The 15,667-nt window shown below is 42.9% G+C and overlaps 1 protein-coding gene across 4 annotated transcripts in view; it reads right to left on the reverse strand.

Annotated features, from left to right (window-relative positions):
* Window positions 1–6,617, reverse strand: part of apba1a (amyloid beta (A4) precursor protein-binding, family A, member 1a) — a 63,757-nt gene extending 57,140 nt beyond the window's left edge. Inside the window, exon 1 of one of the 4 annotated variants that reach the window (XM_018760042.2) lies at window positions 6,407–6,617. The gene's annotated coding sequence lies outside the window, so the exon portion shown is untranslated. Of the gene's footprint in view, window positions 1–4,632; window positions 4,716–5,678; window positions 5,739–6,406 lie in introns of those variants that run through there. The other 3 variants (XM_018760045.2, XM_018760044.2, XM_018760043.2) reach the window with 3 other exon arrangements.
* Window positions 6,618–15,667: the final 9,050 nt, after the last annotated feature.

Here is a 15,667-nt window from a genome sequence, read left to right on the forward strand (position 1 = left end):
AGATGTGTGATTCTTAAGTGCAGTTACTTTGTTTCTTTCCACCATATGAACCAGTGTTCATCACATGAGTAGCTGCATAAAGGTTTATCCAAAATTACAGGGAGGATCATGGAAATGACCCTCTTCTTTCTGTGAATATCTATTAAAACGTGTGTCCGTTGAGAGGCCAGGTGCTGCGCCCCTTGAGTGCCTCACTGGCGGAGCTTTGCACTCTGCCAGCTTAGGTGTGGGCAGAAAGTGAAATGTGATGTGGGATGACAGGAGCGCAAGGCCAGGACTGTCACAGTCAGCCCTCATGGGCGTGTCCCGTGCAGGAGGTGGCGTTAAAGCTCTTTGGATTGCACGGTGTGTGCGATAACAGATCAGGTCTGGGCCCGGAACAGCCGCCGCTACCCTGCGGTGCAAAGAGCTGGCTCAGTGCACGAGCCCCGATGAAAGAGACAGGCTGCTGGAGCTGGGATGTGATTAACTCTCCTTGACAGGGGATCTCTGAAGGGAGTGCTGGTGAGCCCCCAGTGAGGACGGCGCATAAAGCAACCACTCACTCTGACCTGCTGGGGATAGTTTTGCACGGGGGTGTCGAGTATTAGGATGAGTCAAATTTTCATTCTTGTTTGCCACAGCAGCAGAACCTGTTTACACAGTAGTACATTTACTTGAGAAAAGCAAAATAAATGATTTCCAAAGAGGGACTCAGTAGAAATCCCAAGCAAAACTTACTATAGAGGTGCTGTGCATGGGGACTTGCACTGGTTTTACTCTTGGTACAGGTGAGATTTTATACATACAAGTCACAGAGCAAAAGTTGGTGTCAATGGGTGAGAATGTCTGACATATTGAAATTACATGATTTGTGTAAAGTAAGAATTACACAAGATGCTGAGGACCTAGTTACATTTATAAAATAAATAAAGATCCTCCTCGACTTTACAATGGTGAGTTGGCGACAGACATTCAGCAGAAACCATACTTTGAATTTTGAATTTAGTTTTTTCCGGGCAAGTGATATGCAGTGCGCCACTCTCTCGTGATGCTGGGCAGTGGCAATGATCCGCATGTCCCAGTCTGTCACGTGGTCGCTATACAGATACCCCCCTGTATCTACATTGTGTTTTGTGCATGAATAATATCTCAGAAATGTCCATCTGGGTCTCCCACTACCAGTGGGATGAAGAAGAGGAGGGCAATTACTCTTGAGGACAGACTCAAGATATTTGCCCAGCATGAAGGTGGAAAGCCCATAATGGCCATCGCACGTATGCTAGGCTATGATGTTCGGTAGGTTAGGTGTATTAAATGTATTTTTGACTTATGATGGGTTTAGTGGAACTTAACGCCATCGTAAATCAGGGACCACCTGTAATGTACATTCTAACACATGATGAATATTACAGTTCACGCAACACACACACACAGAGTCTGAAACTGCTCAGCCGAAGCGGGGTCGCGGTGAGCTGGAGCCTAACCCGGCAACACAGGACGTAAGGCTGGAGGGGGTGGTTACACACTCAGGCCAAGACACCAGTCCGTCGTAAGGCACCCCAAGCGGGACTTGAACCCCAGACCCGCCAGAGAGTGGGGCCCGTCCAAGCTCGCTGTGCCACCACACCCCCCTACCAAATCATGCCATTACAGCTTAATCACTTCATGCAGGACATACTATGCTAGTGCTGGAACTTTAAATACATACTGTCCATAGATGCAGTGCACATGCCTGCCATGCTACTGACATCCCCCTGAAACCAAGCAAAAAGATGTCTGCAGGTATTGGAGATTTTGTGAAAGTTCTCCAAACCCAACCCCCAAAACATGGTATCTTTTAAAAGCAAAGGGTGTCCTCTATAAAGAGCATTGTGACTCACCAATGAACATCTTCAAACTGATAACACGTCAAGCCTAGATTATTTACGTTGTTGGCAAATCTCGTAATCAGAACCTAAAACTGAAACATGCCTCTCTTCTCGGACACAATGCGCACAGGCGAAAGACATTTACCAAAAGACGACATCATGCTGCCTTACTGCTAGCCTCTGTTCGTGCACCAAAGAAGAAACTATCACCGTTTACTGGATTAAAAAAACAAATGTCATGTAATGAATCCAAAGAAAATCCATAAATTAGTAATTAGTTACACATATGCATAAAGAGGGAAATGGCAGGAAATATTACCTAAGTGTGTGGATGTCCAAGTGAGCAGTGCTGCCTCATTAATCCAGAAACTGAAGGTACATCAAGCCACCCAGACACAGCCAAAATTCAACACCTGCCCTCCAACCAAGAAACATCTTTGCAAGGACAATTTCTGAGAAGCCAACAGTCACTGTACAGGAGCCACAAGATTGAGTGGCACAGAGTGACATAAAGGGCCATCAGGCAGCTGTATAGAGATCTGCATAATGCTGCCCTTTATGGGAGGGAAGATGGCAAGAAAGGAACCCTTACTCAAGAATCATCTCAAAGCCTGTGATGGAGCTAAGATTTGGGAAAAGGATCACCTTTTTAGCTGTAACACAAAATGCTTTATGTGGTGCAAAAACACCTCTGGCCATTCCTCAAAAAACACCATACTTAACTTAAGTGTGGAGGTGGCAGTATCATGCTGGGGAAATCTTTTCAGAACTAAAGGAATGATTGACGGTGAACAAAACTGCAAAATTCTACAAGAGAACTTCTTTCAGAAAAACTGAGACTTGGTAGGAAATTAATCTTTCAAGACACACAGAGAGCCAGAACAGCACTGAAGTGGCTCAGAAAAATAAAGGTGAATGCCCTGGTGTGACCCAGTCAAAGTCCTGACCTCAGCTCCATGAAGAATCTGTTGCATGCTTTGAAAATTGTGGTGCACAGTTACTGTCCAAGTAAGTTGCAAGAGCCGGTTTTTTTTTTTTATAAAAAAAGTCAAGAGGAGCAGGGACAAATTATTCCTGACCAGTCTGTTAAGACCTAGGTCGACTCTACATTTTTAGGGTCCTCCACATATTAAATGTGCGGTATGAATGTTTATTCAAACAGCATATTTCAATTTTGGCCAATGTCTACGATTTCTACTGATAAATAAATAATTTGGAATTTAAATATTAAATACCTTTCAAGTGACTATTCCAGAGGAGTGACAGAATGGATCTGTACTTGAAAAATACGCTCCATATGTATTTCACTGAGTCTGAGTGGAGAAATGCCAAAATCCTCCCATTTTACACAGAATAAGAATTTCTGCACCATTTATCTCAAAAGTTCCCTTAATCTCATCAGTATCTGAGAGCGGGCTAGAGGGTGTTATCGAAGGTGTGTTCAGGGCATTACACCACTATTTCCATCAATATGGATGGCTGTTCAAAATGAGGGCATTTTGAAATCACAATCTGAAAAGATGACAAAGAGCCAAAAATAAAAGACCAAATAAAACAAAGGAACAGATCGTCGGTCATGTCTGGAAATTTAATTTCAGGTCCAAGGGACAACCGATGTCTCAAAATAACATCTCCATTTGGCAAACTGCATAGAAAAAGCCGCACAAGTATAGATGCAACTGTTGTGCAACAAAAGCACAGGATAGTGCTTTTGCTGTGATAGACATGCAGCACAGGCACACAGACACAGCCATCTCCAGGAGAGAAACAAAGAAGATCTAGATTCGGGTAGTGGCCGTGCCCTTCTGTCTCCACCCTTATGAGTGAGCTTGGGAGGTGTCAAACACACTGCCCCCCTGCAGAGTCCCTCTCCTCTACAGCAGTTAGCATGCAGTATTTTACATATCCCTGAGGACAGCTTCACAACCACCAGAGGAAAGCTGACTGCATACATTGTCTGCTTAGTCCTTTTGAAAACAGGACCAGATTCAGCAGCCCATCTGTGACTCTTCAGAGTGAAAATCCACACAAGATCAACAAGGAAAGAAAAATATATTTTTTTATATCGTCTCACTCCTTTTAATTTAAAGACGTATTACGATCAATGTTTACTGAAACATATTATGGTGTCAGTACTGGATGCAAGCTGCCTCCTGTTCATGGCTTAAATGAGACTGTATTACATACATATCGTACTGTAAGAACAGCTGTGGGTAATTAAGGCTGAAAGCTCTATTTACAGAAATACAATTTCCATTCAAAATGAAGAACACACCCCTTTTAATAAAATAACTGACAAGAGGCTGCTACAGACAAACGTAAATATGTAAAGCTATCTGCCATTTGGAATGATACTATTAATGACATTGTTTAGCTTGCATGGGAGTAAATTCAAGGACTAATCTTGCAATTGCGAAACTACTACTAAAATACCACATAATAAATGTCCTATTATTATTGTTGCACAACTATATACACTGTGTAACACCTCGCAGCCTTTAACAACTTCAGATTCCAAAAAATGAAAGCAATGCTCTGTGTACCATGTAAGAAAAGCATTTCTCCTGCATGACCAATTTGTGTCCAACTAGGAGGGAAAAGGTGGCAAAGATACAAATTCAAGTCTACGGAGAGCAGTAGTCATGGTGATGGTCATACATACCGTTATCCACACACTGAGCAGTGGTCATGACTATGATCGCTGCTCATTCATAACCCCACACAACCAATAAACACAAATTACTGCATGAACCCTGGCACGATTCGGGGGGTTTGTCCTCACCTGTACCAGGAGATGGTACGGACACCGCACTGCTATGGATACCAGATGGCAATTGTGGTCAATCCCGTGATTTCCCTACTCAATCGATACAGGATGAATGTATCGAAATGTTTCTCTGAAATGTAATACACATGAAACACCAACTAAGTGCATCTGTATTGCATAACATGTAAACTTTCAGATAATTCTGAAGAAGGGAATCCACAGCCTGTATGGCAACATCCCTCTTATTAGCCCACACACCACTGGGCAGCAGTGCCTGCTATTACCACACTTACTCATATGAGTAATAACCTTAAAAACTGCGCCATTGTCTGCATCAGTCCACGCAGCTCCTTTTTAGGCATCTCCTCCCGTCGACTGCATTCCTCACACACACGCACACACACACAAACACTCCCTTGTCTTCCTGCTTCGGACACGGCGACCCTGATGGGCGCCGATCGCTGTGGCGTTCGGTCATTCTCATGCAGAGCAGGCACCTGTTTGGCACTGCGCAAAACACCGCTCTCGTTGTTCTCTCTCTCTCTCTCTCTCTCTCTCTCTCTCTCTCTGAGAGACACACACACACACACACACACACACGCACACACACCGAGAATCAATGGTGCTACAATAAGTATTAGACGTGTCATTCGTCACAGAGCGACATCACGACTCCAGCCTCCTTTTTTTTTTTAAAAAAAAAAAAAAATTTATTTTTTGTTTTGGGGGGGCACTGAAGTGTAACTGCGACGCAGGAGCGCAATGTCTCGAGGTGCGCGGTGTCCACTCTGCTGGAGCGGCTCCTACCTGTTTTTCCAACACCGTCCGCGTGGGAGGGGGAGGGGGAGGGGGAGTGCCGCCGCGCTGCGGATGGAGAGAAGGCTGGACCCCCCAGAAGTGCAGAAGAACACCCACTGCTGCGTTCAAACCTGAATGTGAGCGCCTAAGCGCGTCGAGGTTCCTCTGGAGGTTTGCCTGAAGCGTCTCTCAGTCGCGCATCGTTTTTTACCCCGCAGACGCAAGATCGGACACAACACCAGGACGCACAGCGAGATACACACCGGTACGATCACAGCGAGAGCGCCGCGTGGAGGGGAAGCTGGTGCGAGAGGAGCGCAGGGCGCAAGCGTGCTCCGCGGCCGCCTTTCTTTCTCTCTCTCTCTCGCATACAGACACAGGCGCCGTGTTCAGCTGCGGCAGACTAAACAAACAGGCACACACACAAAACGGAGCTCTACTGCACGGCTGTACACACGATGCGCTGGAGCCCCCCCCCCCCGCAGTCCCCGGGGGGCTGAGAGCTGCAGCGATCCCTCCTCGCGCATCGCCCGTTCCTCATCCTCATCCCGTCAGACAGTCATTACACCGCATCTCTCCATTTAGAGAAGGCACCTGCCCAGCCGGACCGAGCGCTGTCAACTACCTGTAATAAAGATGCCGCGCAATTATATCGCACGGATTAACATATACACGCATCATGAATACGACGGTGTTATTTTCAAAATAAGCGCACAACGTTATCCGTTTAATCACGCGAGTGGCCATGTGTGATATAAGCACAAAGTGGGCGTTCTTGTTGTTGTTGTTGTTGTTTTTCTTCTACTACGCGAGAAGCGTCCGTGCCTGTCCCCGAGGGAGCAGCGGTGCGGGTCAGCAGCACTGACCGGGGCCTCCGACGCGCTGCGAGCGGTTGTGTCTGACAGCTCGATCTCCCGACGCGACGCCACGACAACAAACGCGCTCCTCACCGGAACCCACCGCGATCCTGGTCCGAGGGCGCGCCTCCTACCTGTCAGCGAGTGCAAGGGTTCAGTCGACGGGCTCGGTCCATGCGGAGAGCGGCGCTCCGGGATCCTCCACCATCTTTCCTCCCAATCCTCTCTCTCTCTCTCACTCACATCACACGGCTGCAGGTCCGCGCGCCGCTGGCCCCTCCCGATTCCCCGCCTCTCGGTGACGTCACATCGGATCGCCGGCGACCGGGGGATTGAGACACGCACGGTTTCTTTAATCCCCACTATCTCGAGTCAGAGAGAGACCTGTTCTTGCTAAATATTTACTTTTTACTCTTAACATAAGAGCTCGCAGAACTTCAAGTTCAGGCAAGACCGCTTTTTCCCTCCGTCGGCGCGCGCTTCACCGTCCCGTTCGACTTGCCGCACGGCACGGCTGTAAACATTTGACGGGTATTGCGAGGCGACCAATATTTTAAGCGACACTCGGTGGAGATACACACGGGTACAGTACTGGGAGGCTCGGCACAGTAGACTTGCGCTAACGCGTCTTGCCCTTGTCATGCGCACAGGAGAAACTGAAACTTAAGCTTTTTTTTTTTTTTTTATAAATTCACACACGCGCACAAAATACAAGAACACTAATTCAGAACAGTCAACCTAGACAGGGGAAATTAAAAAACCCTAAAAGCTACACTCCAACCAGACATTACATCAACACCTTAAAAATATTACAATAATAAACAGTTAATGACCTTATTATTACACTCCGATAGTGTTTATGTGTACTGCTTAACTTCAAGAAAAACAGAAAATATAGGTTTTATTTAATTAGCGAGTTTGGACCTGTGTATATACCTAAAATGATTAATTATGTCTGTTTCTTTATCAAAACAAAAGAATCCAAACAATGCATATTCAGTTTCAATCCTACCTCTCTGACAGATCCTATCAAGTGGTCTGGCAGAGCTCTCCTTGTTCTCTGCCTCTCTCAACCGGTGTTCCGCAGGGCTCAGTATTGGGTCCTCTTCTCTTCTCGATCTACACCTCCTCCCTCGGTCCGGTCATAGCCTCCCATGGAATCAAATACCACTGTTATGCTGATGATACCCAGCTCTTCCTCTCCTTTCCACCTGCTGCGTCAGACATCTCTGCACGCATTGCTGCCTGCCTGTCGGACATCTCTTCATGGATGTATGATCACCACCTCCAACTCAACCTCTCCAAAACAGAGATTCTTTACCTCCCAGCTGGCCTGTCCTCCTGTCACGACCTGTCGATCAAACTGGACAACTCACTCATTTCACCTAGCTCCTTTGCTAATAGCAGAGTCTGGGAGTAACGATTGATGCAAGTCTGTCATTCTCTCAACATATCGAAGCCACAACCCTGTCCTGCAGATACATCCTGCATAATATTCGTAGGATCCGTCCCTACCTCTGACTTCGCCCAACTACTTGTCCAGGCCATGGTGACTTCTCATCTGGACTACTGCAACTCTCTCCTGTGTGGCCTTCCTGCTAATGCCATCAAACCTCTGCAGCTTCTGCAGAATGCTGCTGCACGAGTTTTGTTTGATTTGGCAAAGCGCTCCCATGTATCTCCTCTACTCATTTCTCTGCACTGGCTTCCTATAGTTGCCCGAATCAAATTCAAAACCCTGGTTACTGTGTCCAAATGCATCAATAGAACTGCTTCCAGCTATTTACAAGACTTAACTGCTACACCCCTGCCAGGCTCCTCCGCTCGTCTTTCTGCTCGCTTGGTGGTCCCGCGCACGAAGGGTAAAATTCTGAGGTTTTCGGTTCTGGGTCTGTTGTGGTGGAATGACCTTCCCCTGTCACTCAGAACTGCGGAAACTCTGTCTGTATTGAAGGAGGGTCTGAATACCCACCTTTTCCAGATCCACTTTGCCCAAGTCCTCTCCAGCTCATTTATGGTGTAACTGTTCACACATCGTAACTCCATAAGCATCCCCAGATACAACCTTTACTGAGCCACTATTCTGGTATTGTACTTGCTTATTTGTGTATCTTATAATACTTCAAAAAAGAAATTGGTGGGAGGGTATTGGATTTGTCTATCCTGTGTTTTATGCACCTACTCGAATGATGAACCTCGGTGCAGCAAGTGGTAGGTAACAAACTAGGTTTGCTTAAGACTTTCATGTCTGCAGCCATGTCTCCTTCTCTTAATGTAATGCATAAATTGTACTTTTGCTGAGATGTATGTTGCTTTGGACAAAAGCATCTGCTAAATGAATAAATGTAAATGTCATAGTACAAAGCAAAATCCATACACAGTTTATCAATAATAAATTTACAGACATCTTTCCATAGCTTTCTGGTATAACGACAGTGCCAAAAGAGGTGAGGCACCGTTTCTGGGTGCAGGTTACAAAAAGAACAACTTACATCAGTCCCATCCTTGAATCTTCTAAGATAATACTTGACAGGGTAGAATTTGTGTATAATCTTGAAAGTGATGTCCTTAACCTTGTTTGTTAAGTAGTATTTGTGAGTCAGCAACCAAACTTTTTCCCATGGGACATCGTTAACAAAGCTATTCCAATAAGCAGTGACATAAGGAAAGGTGGCAACTTCATTCTGAAACAAAGACCGAACAGCTCTGTTATTATTTCTGAGAGGCCGTGAGAAACAAATCCTTCCACACAGTGTATCAACTGGATTCGCTAAAGAAACAACAGCAGGGTAAGAGACTCTCCAAGTAGTCACAGAACCATTAGGAATAGCCTTCGTTACCAGGCCAAACTCTTCTTTGTGACATGAAACCCAAAAATGACACAAATTCAGTGTAACTCATAAGAACTCCTCGTGAGGTCAGAAATATCCTTCTGGTGGGTCAGTTGCTGTTGAACCAACTCTTTAAAAAGATACTCCTACCCTTATACAGGACCTCACCATTGTTCCAAGTATAATACCGGTGTGGAGAAAAATTGTGCTTGTAAATTACTTTCCATGCCATGCCTTTCACTGTGAAAGGCTGACAATTCAACAGGTAACTTCTCTATATTATAATTGCACATCAGAAGGAATGAGAGACCACCGATTTGGTCAAAAACAAATTTCAGAATGAAATTCCAGATGGTGGCATCATTTCTCAGAAATTGCTTCATCCAGTTAATTTTAAGAGTCATATTCAAGGTAGTAAAGTCCAAGAAATAAAGCCCACTATTCTTATACGAGTTGACAACCACAGACTTAATATGATGGACTCGGTTTTTCGACAGAAAATTGAAGAACACCTGGTCTGTTGCTTTAAGTTTTGCTGTCTAAAGGTACTGAAGAGGCAACATAAGTGAGCCTGAAAATACCTTCTGCTTTGGACAGAAGGACCCACCCTTTTAAAGATAGATCCCTTTGTAATCAAAGATTAAATTTGTTTTTTGTCTTCTTAAATCATAGGGTTGAAGTTTAGAGCGATTCGGTCCAGTGGATCCTTACTTGTCTGAATTCCTAAATAATTTACTTTCTCTTTAACAGGGATGCCACTAACTGATGTTACAGGACAATCCTTAAAAGTAAGCAGCTCACATTTTTTAAGGTTAAGGTACAAATGTTAGAAAGCCTTAGAAAACACTTCAATTAATTCAATAGCAGGTTGTACCTGCGAAACATCTCAAGAGTAAAGTTGTATCGTCTGTGAGCAGACTTTTATTATAAGACTTCTTCCTGCAATGGAAATACCATGACAAAAGACTTGAGCAACAAGGAGGAAGAGGTACCCTGCCTAATACCTCTATTGAGAGCGAACCTTCGAGAGGTGCCATGACGTAACTTGACAGAGCTGTTACCATTTGTATAGAGGATTTTTCATCGCGCTATGGAAGTAATTCCCGAATCCAAAATTTTGTAAACAGTAAAAAAAATAAAGGGGTGCTCAACAGTATCAAAAGCCTTGTAGAAATCCTAAAACAATATGAAGCTATCATGTACAACAAAATCAGAATAATCAACAAGGTCTAGGACCAGTCTTATATTATTGAAAATATGCCTGTTACTAATAAACCTAGATAGATTTTCCTCAAGAACCAAATCTAACACTTGTTTAGATCTTCTAGCAAATACAGTGGCAAAAATTTTCTAATCATTGTTAAACTAGTTAGTCTCCAATTGTCAATAAAGAGCAAGCCTTTTTTAGGCTTTGGAATTAAACAGATTACACCTTGTGTCATACTAGCGGGAAGAGCAGTTCGAGCAATGCTCTCTGAATAAACTTCAAACAAAAAGGACACAATTAACTCAGGAAAGAGCTTATAAAATTCAGCAATGATCTCATCATTGCCTGGTGACTTATTTTTAAGGCATTTAATGGCATCCATAATTTCCTCTACAGTAATTGGAGAGTCACACATTAGTGCTTCATCTTCACTAAGGCAATTTAGGGTGCTGAGATATTTAGAGAAGGCTGCCATGTCATCATCACTAAACTTAGATTTGTACAGTGTGGAGTAATAGTTGTAACAGAAGTTGGAAATTTCCTCTGGGCTATTGGTAACACTCCCTTCAACGTTCAACTGAAAAACAAAATTAAGTTTAGCTTGTGACTTCTCAAGCTTGAAGAAATATGTAGACATTTGCTCCCCATGTTCCAGCCACTTCTGTCGAGACCTTATGAAAGCCCCCTCTGCTCTCACTCTGTACACGTCATCCAATTTGCTCTGTAGCTCAGTTAATCTTAACCTCTCCTCTTCCGATAAACTCCCTGGCGGTAAACTGGAAAGGGCAGCAACCTCTGAAATAACCTCCTCCTCCAAAATACGTCTAGATCTGGCTAGCGAGCTGCTGTATTTTCTCAAATATTTGCCAATTTCAAACTTTAAAATCTCCTAGTAACTAAACATACCATCCCTCTGGGCTTTATCCCAGTAATAAGTGATCAGCCTCTTCAGTTTTGCCTTTACCAAGTTATGTTTAAGCAGGGAGCTGTTCAGCTTCCAGTAAGAAGCCCCTCTACTACAAGATGTTCCAGCAGAAAAATAGATACAATAATAAAAGCTTTGTGAGCAGTCAATGGTGTTGTCAAAATATTAACTATAATGCTATTTTTATCTAATGCTTCAGAAACAAGCCAGATGTCTATATGTGACTGTCTACAGCCATCTCTGTTGCTCCAGGTGTATAGCCTATCATTTCAAAACTTCTCCCTCCATGTCAGCAACATTAAAACTTCTCATGGAAAAATTTTAAAGTAGATTTTAAGCACGAAGGTTGACCTGGGGGCCATCTATCCTTAGCCTCATCCAAAACAACAATAAAATCTCTTCCTATTAACAAATAAGCCTCTGGATATTTGGACCGCCAGTATACAAGTCTCTCCTCCAACAAATTAAGTAATTGGTCATTTTTAGATTGAGAGTTAAACCCATAAATGTTAACCACAATCAAAGTGGTGCTATAACATGTGATAACTAAACAAATGAAATGGCCATTAAGATCACAGTCAGAGTGCAGGACCTTACCTTCAAAATTGCTTTTTAGGCAAGAAACCCCCGCAGAGTGCTCCGACCCATGGAATAGCCAGATATCCCCACCCCATCATGATTTCCAAAAATGAAGATCACTAGCAATAGTGTGTGTCTCTTGAAGAAGGGGGGAGAAAAAAAAAAAAAAAACACAACAAAATCAGTTTTTAAGTGCTTGGTAAACAAAAACAAGGCCTTACGCTTCACATTATGTCTCACCCCCCCGGCATTCAACAACAACAACAGAAAAAGACATAAAAATACAAAAATAAATAAATAAAAATATAACTTTGAACCTCTATTGAGTCTGATACTCTAGAAAATAAGTAGCTCAGTGATATGAAGAGCACCACAGAACAGTTCAAGTTATATGAAAAGAAACTTCTAGAAAAAGCCTATAATAATCTAAGTTATTATCTTAAGTGACATCTTCAACAACGTAAAATATGCGTCTTAAATCAAAGTTATCCAGCAGTTTAGAAAATGGCATAGGTCCATGTAAAATTATGGCCCATACCAAGAGAGTGCAGATAATCTATGCCTAATAACAAAGCTATTAAATAAGACACATGGAAAAACAGCAACAGCCAAACAGTACAACAAAGACATCCTGCAAGAACAATCTCACCTTCTCCTTGGATGTAAGCTTTGGCTCCTACAAAGTAGGCTGTCTTCCCCGCTGCCCGGGCCTTCTGAACCTCTGGCCAAAGTTGGCGCCTCTCCCAGTCTTCCTTAGAGAAATCCTCCATAAACTGCAGGCCATGGCTCTTCAGGTAGGAAGAAGTCTTAGCAGTCCTCCATACAGCATCTCTGCACACGCGTGACATGAACTGCAGGATGATCGCTCTGGGTCTTCCACCTACATCCGTCTGCCGGCTCTTGCCGAGGCAATATGCCGTGTCAACGGCATCAGCAAGCTTATCATTTCTCAGCAATTGCTTCATCCAGTTAATTTTAAGAGTCATATTCAAGGTAGTAAAGTCCAAGAAATAAAGCCCACTATTCTTATATGAGTTGACAACCACAGACTTAATATGATGGACTCGGTTTTTCGACAGAAAATTGAAGAACACCTGGTCTGTTGCTTTAAGTTTTGCTGTCTAAAGGTACTGAAGAGGCAACATAAGTGAGCCTGAAAATACCTTCTGCTTTGGACAGAAGGACCCACCCTTTTAAAGATAGATCCCTTTGTAATCAAAGATTAAATTTGTCTTTTGTCTTCTTAAATCATAGGGTTGAAGTTTAGAGCGATTCGGTCTTGCTGGGTAAGACATTCTGGCAAATCGTCATAATTTCATGACGAACAGTCTCTTGGGAAAGTTCTGGAACCCCCAACAGCTTCAAATTCCGCCTTCTCATGTAATTTTCAAGATCTTCCATTCTCCTTTGCACCAACCTGACAGGCTGCTCCACTCTTTCAATGTGCTGCTCGAGGTTAGCAACTCTCACAGTGGCAGCCTTGAGGTCAGTAACAACAGCTTCCAGCTTCTCATTCAAGTTGGAGACCTCAGACCTCAAGTTGGAAATTTGCCTCTCATTTGCGTTGGACCTGCTGTTTATCAGCTTGGTGATGTTCGCTAACTGACGTTACCTCACCAGCCAGCATAGCAGCATCACGTCTCGTGTGCAATCGTGTCTCCCGCATGCTAGTGCATGTGCAGAGCTCACTGCCTTACACTCCTTGGCTGAAGAAAAAGACTAAAGTCCACACTTACGGACGATTGGAACAAAAAAGAGCTCACTGTTGCAAATGAATAAAAATAAATGCACTTTACTACTCAAAAATATGGTCACTGCTCAGTTAGAAGCCTTTTCACTATTCTTTTCCAAAACTTGGTGCAAGAGCTCAAAATATGTGTCTGATCAGGCAGCCATCTTGGTCTCCCTCCTCAGTCGTATGCGGTCAATAGTTCAACGAAGCATCATTAAGGCAGCGCATATTAAAAATACACAGAAGTTGAGAAAACAACACACTCTCAGACCAAGGACCTCGTTCCATCAAAAAACTACACTTTCATACAACCTACTTAGCATCCCTAGGCTCTCTCACTACTCACAAACATGGACACTCCTTCATTTTACCCATAAGTCCCCCCAGTGGTTGCACACTTACTCTACTAATTTTTCCCATAATGCAACTATTTGCAATAGCCCAGTTTCCCGCTCAAACTTACAGTAACACAGGTCATTACAATATACAAATAATATGTTCTCAGTCTTCTTTTCCCCTGCAAGTCTTTGTAAGGACTAAAAATATTTTGCAAAACAATTTTGTAACAATTTAAAACATTTTCTTTCTTTTGCGTTTTCTAAAATATCTATTTTATCGAGGTACCTGCCCTGAATTGACACAGTAAGAGTACTCTGCTTTATAAATGAGCAATTCAGTCTAAAATTGAGGAACACTACGTTTTCTTGAGGAAGGGAGATGTTACACTATACATCAGAGAAAGATGTGGGTAATATTCTAAAATATAGTCTGCACTCCTGCACGTGGGGCCACAACAATCATTTCTTTCTGGAAACCCCTTGCAAAGGGACTCCTTGTGGAGGGAAAAATGCAGTACAGCATTTCGACATGAAATATATGTTTACATTTAATTTGTATATTAAGTATATTGTATATAATTGTATGTCATTTGTATATTAAGTGTATTGTATATAATTGTATATTGAACATATTTAAACATTTTGGAGAAATGAAAATGCTTACACACACACACATTTTCAGAACCGCGTGTCCCATACAGGGTCACGGGGAACCGGAGCCTACCCGGTAACACAGGGTGTAAGGCCGGAGGGGGAGGGGACACACCCAGGACGGGACGCCAGTCCATCGCAAGACACCCCAAGCGGGACTCGAACCCCAGACCCACCGGAGAGCAGGACCGCGGCCCAACCCATTGCGCCACTGCACCCCTATACAGAGACACAATTTCATTTTTTACTTTATACTATGTCTGTGTATAGAGTATATATCACAGACTTATAAGCACATGTAACATGTGCCCAAAAATGGACATAATGAGTTATCAGGGCACACTTAGAATAAATACCTTACAGGAATAGATATATGAATCCAATATATGAGCCTTGGTGAAGCTAAGCACATCAGAAGGTGAACAGGATGAACAGAATCCCCCAAGTGTGGCTGATGCTTCTGTGCCTCTCATCTTACCTCTTGTTTTGTAGCCATGACCACTTGCAAGAAATCTCTTTACTTTCTACAATAGTGGGAAACCATATTTCATAATAACCAGCCTTAAAAAAAATTTTCTACAAAACACAAACAGTAACATAAATGACAAGTGAATGGGGGGAAGAGCATTCAAAAGTGTCATTTCAAAGGCATAGATGTCAAGCCTGGATTTAAAGGTGTCTGTAGTTATGATTTTCTGAATTTAATTTCAAAATATCTATTAAACAGAGGAAGTGTAAGGCAGAAGTTTTTAGTGAAAAATCCAACCTTTTGTGGTTCAGAAACGTTTTTTTCCCCCATTTCCTGGTAATTGAGTCCATTTAATGAATTCACTTTAGGAACAGATTTTCAAAAACAAATATATTTAAATCTATTCTTGGATATTATTCTATGCTGGATTTTAATGAACCATGCAGCATGGTCAGTAATGTTATGTCTTAGTGACTGCGTGGTGTTTTGCAATGTGAAGAATGTGAAAAACATCAAATGAAATTCACAACTCAAGCACAAAGACCACCGAAAAAAAAAAATCCAGAAACATACTTCAAGAACTTTATTTCACTTGTTAAGCAACTGGTACATGAAATAACTGTAAAGGTGAAAACAAGTCTTCAAATTTATTAATCTACAAAT

Source organism: Scleropages formosus, chromosome 17, assembly GCF_900964775.1.
Source record: "Scleropages formosus chromosome 17, fSclFor1.1, whole genome shotgun sequence".
Classification (NCBI taxonomy): domain Eukaryota; kingdom Metazoa; phylum Chordata; class Actinopteri; order Osteoglossiformes; family Osteoglossidae; genus Scleropages; species Scleropages formosus.